Source organism: Callithrix jacchus, chromosome X, assembly GCF_049354715.1.
Source record: "Callithrix jacchus isolate 240 chromosome X, calJac240_pri, whole genome shotgun sequence".
Taxonomy (NCBI): domain Eukaryota; kingdom Metazoa; phylum Chordata; class Mammalia; order Primates; family Cebidae; genus Callithrix; species Callithrix jacchus.
In genome coordinates, this window is record NC_133524.1 from 40,858,595 (window position 1) to 40,873,895 (window position 15,301).

The window sequence follows — 15,301 nt, forward strand, 5'->3', positions numbered from 1 at the left end:
ATTTGATTCATTTCATCTTCTCCATATTCAATTCTCAACCTTCCCAAGGTTAAAAGGACACCCTCTGAAAAATGTGTTTTGCCATCTCAAGGGAGTTGAGGTTACTTGATGTAAGGAAAAATTTAAGGCTTTGGAATAAGCAAAAGAGATTACTGGCTATTTTTTCAATGGAATGCTTCATGGGGGTAGAGGGGTAGATTGTCTGAGCCCAGAGGGAAAGAAGTCTTTGTCTTTGACTAGGCTATTTTACAACTCTGGAAGTGCAGATAACTAATAGCAATGTGAATAGTTCTTGCCTCTAGATAAGCAAGTAACTTCTATCTAGGGAGAGGAGAACCCTCACCCCATCCCAAAAGCCAGTTTTGCATCCATTTGCAAATTTATTTCAATATTCTTGATGTATAAATATGTCTGTTCTGTGAATTCTTCTTTGAATTAGTTGTACTATCTTTACCCTTTCCCTCATCTAGTTAATTAATTAAACAAAATCTTTGACATGTGCTCATTTTATATTTGTATGAAAGTCATGATTTTGCCTTTTTGGTGAAAATTATCAGGCTGACACTGTGGCTCATGCCTGTAGTCCCAGGTACTCTGGAGGCTGAGGTGAGAGGATTGCTTGGGCCTGGGAGGCGAAAGTTGCAGTGAGTGGCGATCACACCACTGCACTCCAGCCTGGGTGACAGTATGAGACTCTTGTCTTAAAAAAAAAAAAAAGAAAGAAAATCAACCTTTAACATTCTGTCAGGCTAGGGGCGGTTTCTCAGGTCTGTAATCCCAGCACTTTGGGAGGCCAAAGTGGGCGGATTATCTGAGGTCAGGAGTTCAAGACCAGCCTGGCCAACATGGTGAAACCCTGTCTCTATTAAAAATACAAAAATTAACCAGGCATGGTGGCAGGCACCTGTAATCCCAGCTATCTGCTATTCAAGAGGCTGAGGCAGAAGAATCTCTTGAACCCAGGAGGCAGAGGTTGCAGTGAGCTGAGATCGTGCCACTGCACTCCGGCCTCGGTGACAAAGCAAGATACCCTCTCAAAAATAAATTTGGTCAATAGTTTATCATTCCATATAGATAACAGTTATAGCCAGTTATAAATTAGAAGCCAAGATGCAGGATATGGGACCTGTAAATGGTCAAGGAGACTTTTCCTATACCCCAGACAGACCAACAGAGCCCTTTTTATCCTGTTTATAGTCTCTATGACAATTGAAGCTCCAAGACTATATCCTTCAAGTGGAATATTTTTCTCAACTTCAGGTACCCAGTTCAAGGTAAATATTTTTTTTTCTTTTTTTGGAGGCAGGATCTCACTTTAACACTCAGGCTGGAGTGCAGTGCCACAATCACAGCTCACTGCAGCCTCAACTTCCTGGGCTCAGGTGATCCTCCCACTTCAACCTCCCAAGTAGCTGGGACCCACAGGCATGCACCACCACTCCTGGCTAATTTTTTGTATTTTTGTAGACATGAGGTTTCACCATGTTGCCTAAGCAGGTATCAGACTCCTAGGCTCAAGCAATCCACCTACCTTGGCCTCCTAAAGTGCTGGAATTATAGGCATGAGCCACTGAGCCTGGCCCAAGGTAAATTTTTACCTGATTCATTCTAACCTCTTCTCTCTCTCAGCTCTGTCATCTGATGGGTGGAAAAGATAATGTGTAGCTACTACCCATACTGTTGTAACACTTTTTTTTTAGAGACAAGGTCTTGGTCTCTTACCCAGGCTGGAGTGTAGTGGTGTGATCATAACTCACTACATCCTCCATCTCCTGGGCTCAAGGGATTCTCCTGCCTCAGCCCCTGTGTAGGTGGAACTACAGATGAGTGCCACCACACCTAGCAAATTTTTTAAAAAGCTTTTTGTAGAGTTGGGGTCTCACTCTATTGTCTAGCCTGGTCTTGAACTCCTGGGCTCAAGCAATCTTCTCACCTATAATCCCAAAGTGCTGGGATTATAGGCATAAGCCACCACACCCAGCCTAGCAGTCACAACACTTGATAGGATTCTAGTAATCTATTTACCACCTGTAGTGGTTTTTAAATATGTCCACAAGTTATTCAATAATCCTCCCTTCAAAAGGTCGAGCCTAATTTTCCTCCCCTGAGTTGTGGGCTGTACTTAGTGACCTACTTCTAATGAATAGAATGTGACACAAGTGGTCGTACTGACATCCATTATTAGAATATAAAAGGCATTGTGGCTTCCTCCTTGTTATCTGAGGGAAGCCGGCTGCCCTGATATAGAGACATTTAAGCAGCCCTATGGAGTGAATCATGTGTCAAAGAATGCAGGCCTTCTGGCAACAGCCATGTAAGTGAACCATCTTGGAAGCAAATCCTGCAGCCTCAGTCGAACTTTCAGATGACTGTAGTGATAGCCAACATCGCAACTGCAACCTCATGAAAGACTGAGCTAGTACCATTTAGCTACACTCCTGAATTCCTGACCAACAGGAACTCTGAGATAATAAATATTTGCTGTTTTGAGCCACTGAATTTTAGGGTGACTTGTTACACAGCAATAGATAACTATAATAATACACAAGTCAATCTTGCATTTGGACATAGCTCTAAACCAAATAACACTAAACACAGTTCTATTTTGTTTAGGGGGTTGGCTATCCCTCTTCCAACCTCCAAAGCAAGACATTCACCTATTTTTTTCAACCTTGAGAACCATTTTCTAAAAGCCATGAGGAATAACCTAAATTACATTGCTAGGAGCAAGAGAAAAGCATGAACATATTTAGCAAAATAAAGTTTCGGCAATAACAGTGATGGTAAACTTGCAGAAAGAGGAAAACTGTTTTAAATAGTTCTTTTGATCACTTTGCAGTTGAAAGTCAGAGCTTTGTAAGAATTCATTAGCATTTTAACTTACAGATAGGAACCATTCTTGTGGGTAGAGTCAAAACAAAACCAAACACACATTCATACCTTACAAGAAGCCCCGGAAGGTGTGAAGAGTAAAACTAGGATGATTAAGTTCTGGAGGAGTGACTCTCCCATAGGCATGCCCTGAAGAGTTACTTCAAGTTAAAATAACTTCCTTTCTATCTGCATGGTGTTTTTCAACAACTGAAATGATAAAACATTCAGAGTGTGACCTAAATGACTCAGGTTCCTTCCTGTCCCAAGAGCAGGGACATTGTATTCTAGCTAAAGTAGTAGGTAGACCATCCCATATTCAAATTACTTAATACCACTCTTTCAGTCAGCTTAGCTGGAAAAAGGGAAATCTGTGTGTGTGTGTGTGTGTGTGTGTGTGTACCTCCACAAAGAATTTGAGTAAATATATAATAAAAATGTAATAAACTGATAGAAAAGTATACATAGTAAAAATCCAGAATCAGGGTGAATTTAACCAAGAATAGAAGGATGAGACAATACTATGGCCAGAAGAGGAATACTTTTTTCCTAGCAGTTTGTCAGTATTCAGTATTCATTTATTTGAACACTATTAAGCAGCTACTACAAACTAGAAACCAATGATAGCAAAAAAACATGCAAGGCACAGCCCATTGTTAAAGATGCTTGCTGGGCGCAGTGGCTCACGCCTATCATCTCAGCACTTTGGAAGGCTGAGGCCAGTGGATCACTTGAGTTCAGGAGTTCAAGATCAGCCTGGCCAACATGGCAAAACCTTAGCCCTACAAAAAAATACATACAAATTAGCTAGGCAAGGTGGTGCATGCCGTAGTCCCAGCTACTTGGGAGTCAGAGGTGGGAGGATTGCTTGAGCCTGGGAGGTCGAGGCTGCAGTGAGTTGTGATCATACCACTGCACTCCAGCCTGGACAGCATGGTGAAACCCCATCTCCGCACAAAAATACAAAAGTCAGCCCAATGTGATAGTGCATGCCTGTTGCCCCAGCTACTCAGCAGGCCGAGGCAGGAGGATTGCTTGAGCCCAGGAGGTCAAGGCTACAGTGAGCTGTGATTGTGCCACTGCACTTCAGCCTGGGCAAGAGAGTGAGACCCTGTCTCAAATTAAATAAATAGATAAATAAATAATAAATAAGTCTTTGTAGGTTAGTCAGTGTATGTGCCACCAAAATTGTATATACTTGCATAGCATCACACCTGACAGCAATTAACTTAAGTATACCCTTAAGCCCTCTTCCTAGACTGAAGAGTCATGGTCTAAGAAGAATGTGTGTTTGGAGATCCGAACTAAGGAATCTGGGAGTGGCCAAGCCTGAGATTTATTCCTTATCAATGAAGGGCATCTGAACCCCTAACCCATCCTTTGGAATGCAGGCCATCCAAGGGATCGAGGCCGTGTTTGGGGTTGGATGGAGGTTGCTGGGTGGAGGGCGCCAGGTGGTGGGTGCTAAGTGAAAATGCCATGTAAACAGCATGCTTGCTACAAATTGCAGCGGTTATCCTGTCCAGCTCGCCGTCACTCGACCACCCCTTTATGTAAGTCCTCAATAAGCCCTATGTCTCATTTGCTAGCTCCAAGTTTATTCTTCAGCCTCTAGGGCCTGGTATCATCCCTATTGGGGTCATCAGGTGTCCAGTTCAACAACATGTTCATCAACAAACATGTTCACCAAAAAGCTGCACTGTGGGTAATAGCCTCAAGCTGGCTTTTATCCTGATGCCCACGCATAGCGGAATGCGAAAAGAAACTGCAGTGTGTACACAATGAAGTACTACACAGCAGCAATGAGAATAAACCATCGACAGCTACCCATAACCACCCGAAGCGGTCTCATAATATTGAATGGGCCAGATAGAAGAAGATACAGTGGCCGGGAACCGTGACTCACGCCTATAATCCCAGCACTTTGGGAGGCCAAGGCAGGTGGATCACCTGAGGTCAGGAGTTCAAGACCAGCCTGGCCAACATGGCAAAACCCTGTCTCTACTAAAAATACAAAAAATAAATAAATAAATTAGCTGGGCGTGGTTGCGCACGACTATAGTCCCAGCTACTCGGGAGGCTGAGGTATGAGAATCGCTTGAACCCTGGAGGCGGAGGTTGCAGTGAGCCAAAATCGTGCCACTGCACTCCAGCCTGGGCGACAGAGTGAGACCTTTTCTCAAAAATAAATAAATAAGTAAAATGTAAAAGGGCACAGACTGCATGATTCCATGCAGATAAAGTGTTGAAGGCCAGACTAACCGTTGTAGTTAGAAGTCAGGAAAACAATTGCCCTTTGTGGGGAGGGGTGCAGTGATGGGAAACAGCCCGAAGAGCACCTCTGGAGACTGGGAAAGTTCCGTTCCTTCATCTGGGTGTGGCTTATGTACAATTGCAGCAAGTCTCTACTTTATGAAAGTCCATTGAGCCATACACCTTTTCTCAATCTTTCTTTTTCTTAGAGAGACCAGGTCTCACTATATTGCCAGGGCTGATCTTGAACCCCTGAGCTCAAGCAATCCACTGGCCTTGGCCTCCCAAATTGCTGGAATTGCAGGTGTGAGCCACCAAGCCCAGACTCAGCCATATACTTAGAATACTTGCAGTTTTATGTACGTGTGCAGTACTTCAACAAAGCTAGTGAGGAAGGAGTGGTGAGTGTGGAGAGCATGGGAAAAGCTTTCTGGAGGCGGTGAGGCAAGCCTGGTCTTCACAGGTAAGTCCACCTTAGCCTTGGGGATGGATGAGGGAAGGTTTTCAGAAAGACAGGAAGCGCAAAAGCAAAACCAGAGAGGCCAGAAACAGCCTGAGCCCTGGGAACTGCAAGAGAAGAGTTGTAAACTAACAGTGGCCAAGACAGAGGGGCCAGCCTCGGGCAAGTGCTGTCAGAGAAGCTGCTCCTTCCCCATGCTTACCAGTGTCCACTCAAGAGTCAAAGCTGGAGGGGACAGAGTGACATTTGCATTCTCAAAAGCTCCCTTGATGGCCCAGCACAGTGGCTGATGTCTATAATCCCAGCACTTTGGGAGGCTGAGGCCGGCAGATTGCTTGTGGTCAGGAGATCGAGACCAGCCTGGCTAACATGGTGAAACGCCATCTCTACTAAAAACATAAAAATTTGCCAAATGTGGTGGTACACACCTGTAATCCCAGCTACTCAGAAGGCTGAAGCAGAATTGCTTGAACCCGGAAGGCAGAGGCTGCAGTGAGCTGAGATTGTGCCATTGCACTCCAGCCTGGGTGACAGAGTGATACTCTGTCTCAAAAAAAAAGAAGAAATGCCAAGCTCAAGCAGTGGGGTAGGTGGCGGGTAGCACCTGGCAAGACTGAAGGCTGAGAGAACCTCCCAAAGTGAGGTCCAGGCCAGAGGCAGGGGGCATGGCCCGCTGGGCAATAGGACTGGAGAGGAGCAGAGAACATGAAGGAACTGGAAGAGGAGCTATAGAAGCTTCGAAAGAACGTCAGGGAGCAAGAAGGAGCATGAAAGATGGGGTATTTTTAAAGCTTCTAGTTACACATAAAAATAGGGTCTGTTCAGTTATCTATAAAGGCAGCTTCACTGAATTCTTAAGGACAGAATCAGTCATCAAAGGGATGCCCTGATTTTTGTGTAAAATAGGCCTTCCTTTTTTTTTTGAGACAGTTTTGCTCTTGTTGCCCAGGCTGGAGATCATGCCATGACGCTATCTTGGCTCACTGCAACCTCCACCTACCAGGTACAAGTGATTCTCCTGTCTCAGCCTCCCAAGTAGCTCAGATCACAGGCATGCACCACTATGCCTGGCTAATTTTTTTGTATTTAGTAGAGACAGGATTTCACCATGTTAGACAGGCTGGTTGCAAACTCCTGACCTCAGGCGATCCACCTGCCTTGGCCTCCCAAAGTGCTGGGATTACAGATGTGTTACAGTGCCCAGCCCAATAGGGCTTCTTAACTTGTGATCTGCAGGTAGAATTTTGGGGACTTGTCAATTGGGGTCGGAAATATTGGTATTTTTCTTCTCATTAACCTTTAATTGCAATTCTGCATTTCCCTTGGTCATGCATGTAAGCAACAAATACGATCTTTTTTTTTTTCAAGTCAAAGCTGTTTAATTGTCACTCACATTATTTCATAGAAAAGGAATGTAGCAAACGGGTCAGGGTCGTATATTTTTTAAAAATCCAGGTTTGTAGAGGTCGCATTATTTACATCTGGGAACAGGGGTGTCCCCGCATCAGGCACAGCAGCTGCACTTGTCTGATGTGCCTTTGCAGATGCAGCCATGGGCACACTTGGCACAGCCCATAGGACAGCAGGAACAGCAACTTTTCTTGCAGGAGGGGCATCTGCACTCTTGGCAGTTTTAGGAGCCGGCACAGGCGCAGGAGTCACAGGCGGTGCAGGAGCAGTTGGATCCATGGCGAGCTGAAGAGGCCGCTGGAGTCGGGACACGGCTGCACGAGAACTCGCTGGGACTTGGAGGAGGCGTGGTGAAATACAATTGTTTTAGCAGCACCAATGACACACCATTCTAAAGCATGGAATTTTCATATTTGATTACAGTCGATGCTGATATCTCAACATACGGATTGCACTCATCACGAGTTCAGAGTCATGTTTATCAGGCCTCCCGTTAGATCTTATTATTTAATTCACAATTGATCTTTGCACATCTATTCGTGTTGTGGCTATCTATGCCATGTAGCAAACTGTTGCGAACTGAACGCGAGCCCGGGAATCTCATCCAGTGAGAGGGTCCCAAACCTGGAAGAGAACATGTGCCGGAAAAAAAGGAGACAGAAAAGAGCAAGGTCTGGAGGGCTACATGCGCTATGCTCATGCAGCAATTTTATTTTTGCAATATGTTTCATTATATACTTTTCTGAAGTTAAAGTTGTTTACGCCAGATCAACGTACTTAAGTTACAGTAAGCAAGTTACGCCCACTAAGTTATGCCCAGTAAGTAAGTTAAGCCCAGTAAGTAGGTTACACCCAGTAAGTAGGTTATGCCCAGTAAGTAGGTTACTTCCAGTAAGTAGGTTATGCCCAATAGGTCAAGGTAAGTAAGTTACAGTCACGCCCAGTAAGTTACGGTAAGTAAGTTACCGAGTGTAAATACTTAAGTTAATATTTTACAATGAAGGTAACAAGGGTCCAAAATGAACACAATGAGACAATAAACCATAAGGAGCCGAAAGTAGACACAATGCCTCCCAAGTCCTCATATCCATAAAGTAATGTCTGTTAATTATTTTGAATAACATATAGTTCCTCTCTCAGTTCCTGCTTTCCCTCAGCTCGACTCCCCCAACCGGGGATCTGTGTCCGGGCTCCAGCTCAACGTATGGTGAGGCCCATTTCCTAGGGGCCTCACACGGGAGTGATCCCCACAGGTCTCCCTTAGCAAACTACCCCCAAAACGTAGTGGCTGAAAACAGCAACAATTTCTTTTGCTCCTGACCTGGCAGTCCGGACAGGGCTTGGCAGGATATTTCCTGTCTACTCCAGGCAAAGTCAGAGGCCTCAGATGGAATGACCCAAATGACTGGAGGTTCCTTGGGCATCTTCACCAATCTGTCCCTCTAGGCAGTCTTCCGACCTCTGTTGTTTCTTCAAGTGCGCTCTCTGGCGTGGTAGCCTCTGGGTAGACAGACTTCTTACATGATGTCTCACAGTCCTCAGAAGAGTGCTCTAGCAAACAAGGAAGAAGCTGCAAGGTGTCTTCTGACCCAGCTTTTGAAGCTCCAGAATGTCACTTTTCTGCCATGTTCTATTGGTCAAGTAAATCTTTTACTAAGGTGAGTTTAGATACAAGGAGAGGGGACACCTCCCCTCTCACTCTCCTCTCAATGGGAGAAGTGTCCAAGATTTTGTGGCCACAATGATTATATCACAAATATGTGGTTTTTCAGTTCTTTTTTGTTGTTGTTTTTGTTTTCTTTGCTTGGATTTTTTTTGATATGGAGTCTCACTCTGTCACCCAGGCTGGAGTGCAGTGGCACAATCTTGGCTCACTGCAACCTCCACCTCCTGGGTACAAATGATTCTCCTGCCTCAGCCTCCCAAGTAACTGGGATCACAGGCATGTGCCACCATGCCTGGCTAATTTTTGTATTTTTAATAGAGATGGAGTTTCGCCATGTTGGCCAGACTGGTCTCAAACTCCTGACCTCAGGTGATCCACTCACCTCGGCCTCCCAAAGTGCTGGGATTCCAGGCGTGGTCACTGTGCCCGGCTGTTTTTTATTATTTTGGTAACTGCATTTCAATATAGTTGGCTTCTTTTGTAACCGTATTCTTTCCTTTTTTTTCTTTTTTTTGAGATAGAGTCTCACACTGTCGCCTGGGCCGGAGTGCAATGGCACGATCTTGGCTCACTGCAATTTCTGCCTCCCAGGTTCATGCAATTCTCATGCCTCAGCCTCCCGAAGTGCTGGGATTAGAGATGTGAGCCACTGCACCTGGCCCTGTAACCATATTATTTTATTCTATGCTTTTCTTTGTTTCTTTGTTTTGAGACAGAGTCTTGCTCTGTCACCCGGGCTGGAGTGCAGTGGCATGATCACTAATCACTGCTCACTGCAGCCTCCACCTCCCAAGCTCAAGTGATCCTCCTGCCTCAGGCTCCTGAGTAACTGGGATCACAATTGCACGCCACCACGCCAGGTTAATTATTTTTAAACACTATTTGTAGAGACGGTGTCTCCTCATGTTGCCCAGGCAGGTCTTGAAGTCTTGGCTTCAAGCAATACTCCAACCTCGGCCTCCCAAAATGTTGGGATTATAGGCATGAGCCACTGTCCCAAGCCCATATGATCTCATTTAAACCTCACAGCAATCCTATAGGGTAGGCATTATTCTTATTCTAGTTTACAGAGGAAGAAACCGATTTGAACTCAGATCCCAGTTGAAGGGTAGATCTGATCATTATTCTCTTCACTTTTGTTTGTTTTTGTTTTTTTTCTATAACTCATTCTCAAGTTAACTTGTGATCTCCCTGTGTGCATATGTCTGCTGTATCAATTAGTACTAGGGTTGGTTATGTGACATGGAAAGCCTATAATAATAGTTGAGAGATGCTGATTTCTTCCACTGGAGGATGTATAGGGCTGATATGCACTCCACGTCAGGGACCTGGTCTTCTTGTATTGTTCCAGCATCCTAAGCATGATGTGGCTACCTGAACTCCAGCCATCATGCTGCCATTCCCATCTGTAGGATGGAGGAAAAAGGTGTTACTTGTCCTCAAACCCAGTGTCTTCTGGGATCTTCTCCCTGTGCTACGGTGAAATATATATTTGCTGTTCTCCTCATCTCCTGGCATACTACTCCTGAAATCCCTGGACTCTCCAACAAAGGGATGATTTTTTTTGTATGCTAATGAGATCACTGATGTCTGGCAGCCCCTATGCAGCTTTGGGATGGGGGCTGGTCACCAGAAGGACCAAGACAGGATTAGAGGGTTGGGACTTTCAGCCCTACCCTCATCTTCTGGGGAGGGGAGAGGAGTTGGAGATTAAGTTGATCACCAATGTCCAATGGTTTAATCAGTCATGCCTACATAAAGAAGCTTCCACAAAACCCCAAAAGGACAGGGTTTGAGGAGCTTCTGGATAGCTGCACACATGGAGGTTCCTGGAGGGTGGTACATCCGAAGGGGGCATGGAAGCTCAGAGCCCCTTCACACATGCCTCACCATGTGTATCTCTTCTTCTGTATTCTTTGTAATATCCTTTATAATAAACCAGCAAACGTGTTTCCCTGAGCTCTGGGAGCTGCTTTAGCAAATTAATTGCATCCAAGGAGAGGGTCACGGGAATCCTGATGTAGGTGAAACAGCCAGTAGGTAAAACAACCTGGAGTTTGCAATTGGAATCTGACATAGTGGTGGGGACTGGGAGCAGTCTTGCAAACCGAGCCCTCAACCTGTGGGATCTGATGCTGTCTCCGGGTAGGTAGTGTTATAACTTGAGGGATCTGTGGGGATCGCTCCCGAGTGAGGCCCCTGGGAAATGGGCCTCGCCATACGGTGAGCTTGAGCCCAGACACAGATCCCTGGTTGGGGGAGTCGAGCTGAGGGAAAGTAGGAACCGAGAGAGGAACTATATGTTATCCAAAATAATTAACAGACATTACTTTATGGATATGAGGACTTGGGAGGCATTGTGTCTACTTTCGGCTTCTTATGGTTTATTGTCTCATTGTGTTCATTTTGGACCCGTGTTACCTTCATTGCAATATATTAACTTAAATATTTACACTTGGTAACTTACTTACCATAACTTACAGGGCGTAACTGTAACTTATTTAGCATAGCTTACAGGGTGTGACTGTAATTTACTTACCTTGACCTATTGGGCGTAACCTACTTACTGGAAGTAACCTACTTACTGGGCGTAGCCTGCTTACTGGGCTTAACTTACTTACTGGGCGTTAACTTGCTTACTGTAACTTAAGTACGTTAATCTAGTGTAAACAACTTTAACTTCAGAAAAGTATATAATGAAACACATTGCAGAAATAAAATTGCTGCATGAGCATAGCGCATGTAGCCCTCCAGACCTCGCCTTTTCTATCTCCTTTTTTTCGGCGCGCGCTCTCTTCCAGGTTTGGGACCCTCTCGCTGGATGAGATTCCCGGGCTCGCGTTCAGATCGCAACAGCTGGCGCCCAACATGGGGCGAGTCAGTTCACAACAGCTGGCGCCCAAACATGGGACCTGGACACGAGGGACAACCGTGACGCCTACAAACTATAGAGGTGAAGCTGCAGAGTAAGTGAGTGAATAACCTTTTCATCTGGAGTAAAACATGAGGCAAGTAGAATCTAAAGAGCATAAATTGGACAGCTTTTGCAACATATGATTAAGTCACATGGTCGTGACATTAAACTTAAAACTGTTGAGGAATTTGTGCACATAGTGCGTGAGCTTTGTCTGTGGGTTGTGGATTCTGAGATTAAACTTAAAACTGAGGGAGCATGGAGCGTGCACTGCTCTCGCGTGCTCTTGCGCCACTCGCGTGACTGGCCGGTGTGTGTGCAAGGTGCCGGCTCCCGGGACATGGACTACCAAGCGCGCGCCACTGCGAGGGGCATCCAGGTCCGAGGAGGCTACCCAGGTCGGCGCTAGGTGCAGGCGGGTGGGCCCAGCGCTCACTCACCCCGCTTCTCCTCCTGCGGCGGCTGCTCCTTGGCATTGCCCACCCCAGTGCCGCTCCCGGGGCTGGCCAGAGAGAAGTCAGCAGAGACGGTCGCCCCAGCTCGGCAGGAAGTAAGTCAGCAAAGGCGACAGCGGCCCTGGCCCGGCCAGAGAGAAGTTGGCAGAGGCAGCCCTCGAGAATTTGGCGGCGGTGGGACCCGCGGAGTTGCTTTGTGTGCAACCCCAGGAGGGACGGCGGCGCAACCACCTGACAGAGACCCAGGCGCTAGATGCACCTTCCGCCCGCATGAGGAGGAGAGGCCGGTAGAGGACTGTGAACGAAAAGTTGTCCCCCAGGATGGACTTCACCGCGCAGCCCAAGCCTGCCACTGCCCTCTGTGGTGTCGTGAGTGCTGACGGGAAGGTTGCTTACCCTCCTGGTGTAAAAGAGATCACCGATAAGATCACCATGGACGAGAAGATCAAACACCTGAAGGTTTTTGAGTTCCTTAATGTTTCTGGACCTTGGTATGATGATGGGAACTCAAATAGATATTGGTAAGAAAATTGATGAAAAACGTAATGCTTTGGAACAAACTGTTACTATTCTTGGTGACTACTACTCCATATAATGACACTGAATGGCAGTGGCCTCTTGTTAAGGCCCGTTTACAAGGAATTTGGACTCATGACAATTTCCTTCTCCTGGTACTCTTTCCCTTGTGTTCTCCTCCCTTCAACAATTGTGGCTCAAGCTTTTTGAGTTGCATCTAAAACAGAAGGGGGAACTGAGGGATCTGTGGGGATCCCTCCCGATTGAGGCACCTGGGAAATGGGCCTCACCATATGGTGAGCTTGAGCCCGGACACAGATCCCCGGTTGGGGGAGTCGAGCTGAGGGAAAGTAGGAACTGAGAGAGGAACTATATGTTATCCAAAATAATTAACAGACATTACTTTATGGATATGAGGACTTGGGAGGCATTGTGTCTACTTTCGGCTTCTTATGGTTTATTGTCTCATTGTGTTCATTTTGGACCCGTGTTACCTTCATTGTAATATATTAACTTAAATATTTACACTTGGTAACTTACTTACCGTAACTTACAGGGCGTAACTGTAACTTACTATAGCTTACAAGGCGTGACTGTAATTTACTCACCTTGACCTATTGGGCGTAACCTACTTACTGGAAGTAACCTACTTACTGGGCGTAGCCTACTTACTGCGCTTAACTTACTTACTGGGTGTAACTTGCTTACTGTAACTTAAGTACGTTAATATTGTGTAAACAACTTTAACTTCAGAAAAGTATATAATGAAACACATTACAGAAATAAAATTGCTGCATGAGCATAGCGCATGTAGCCCTCCAGACCTCGCCTTTTCTATCTCCTTTTTTTCGGTGTGCGCTCTCTTCCAGGTTTGGGACCCTCTCGCTGGATGAGATTCCCGGGACCCTCTCGCTGGATGAGATTCCCGGGCTCACGTTCAGTTCGCAACAATAACTGAGTTGGAGGACACCCAATTGGTGTCCACTGCAGGGGTGATTGCTTGCTTGCTGGTGGGGACAAAGCCCCACACATCTGGTCACAGAATTCTTCTGTGTTGATTGTTATGGTGTGAGAGCAGAAGATAAACTTGTTTTTTCCACTCACCTTCCCACTAGACGGTAAGCTCCAGGAAGTTGGGAACTGTGTTTGACATTGTACCCCAGCTCCCAATATGTTGTTGCCTGACCCCTAGGAAGTGCTCAATAAGTAGTTCCGGAATAAAGTGAATATCAGGGTGCGGGCAGCTCTTCGACTGTATTCTATTAACTGCCTCTGTCTCTTGCTTCCTGCGTCTGCTTACAAGGGCCCTTCTCCTAGACTTTGCTTTTGAAATGCCACGTCCAGACCGGGTGCGGTGGCTCTCTTGCCTGTAATCCCAGCACTTTGGGAGGTTGAGGTGGGTGGAACATGAGGTCAGAAAATCGAGACCATCCTGGCTAACATGGTGCAACCCCGACTCTATTAAAAAATACAAAAAAAAAATTAGCCGGGCGTGGTGGCGTGCGCCTGAAGTCCCAGCTACTCCGGAGGCTGAGGACAGAAGAATCGCTTGAACCCGGGAGGCAAAGATGAGCCGAGATTGTGCCACTGCACTCCAGCCTGGGCAACAGAGCAAAACTGTCTCGAAAAAAAAAAAAAAAGGATGCCACTGTCTTTCAAATGTATTTTGTCACTTCTCTAGAACACATCTGCTGTGAGTTGAATTGTGTCTCCCCAGTATTCACATGTTGAAGACCTCACCCCCAGTACATCAGAATGTGACCTCATTTGGAAATAGTGGGCTGTAGATGCAATGAGTTAAGAGAAGGTCATGCCAGAATACAGTGGCTCCTAATCCAGGATGACTGGTTTCCTTATAAAGAGGGGGAATTTGGAGATATGCACACAGAGGGAAGACCACATGAAGATGAGGGCAGGGCCGGACGCAGTGGCTCATGCCTGTAATCCCAGCACTTTGGGAGGCTGAGGTGGGCGGATCAGTTGAGGTCAGGAGTTGGAGACCAGTCTGGCCAACAAGGTGAAACCTCGTCTCTACTAAAAAGAAAATTAGCTGGGCATGATGGCAGGTGCCTGTAATCCCAGCTACTCAGGACGCTGAGGCAGGAGAATCACTTGAACCGAGGGGGCAGAGGTTGCAGTGAGCAGAGATGGTGCCACTGCACTCCAGGCTAGGTGACACAGCAAGACTTGTCTCAAAAAAAAAAAAAAAAAAGATGAGGCCAGGCGCAGTGGCTGACACCTGTAATTCTAGCACTTTGGGAGGCCAACACAGGTGGCTCTCCTGAGGTCAGGAGTTTGAGACCAGCCTGACCAACATGGGGAAACCCTGTCTCTACTAAAAATACAAAAATTAGCTGGGCATGGTGGCGCATGCCTGTAGTCCCAGCTACTCGGGAGGCTGAGGCAGGAGAATTGCTTGAACCCAGGAGGCGGAGGTTGCGGTGAGCCGAGATTGCGCCATTGCACTCCAGCCTGGGTAACAAGAGTGAAACTCCGTCTCAAAAAAAAAAAAGAAGAAGAAGAAGAAGATGATGATGATGATGATGAGGGCAGAGATCAGCTTGATGCTCCACAAGCAAAAGAATCCCAAAGATTGTCAGCAAGCTACCAGCAACAGGGTGAGAGGCACGAAACAGATTTTCTTTCACAGCTCCCAAAAGAAACTAACCCTAGCGTCACCTTGATCTTAGACTTCCAGACTCCAGAACAGGAGACAATAACTGAGACAATTACAAGTATCACAGATATGGTACTTT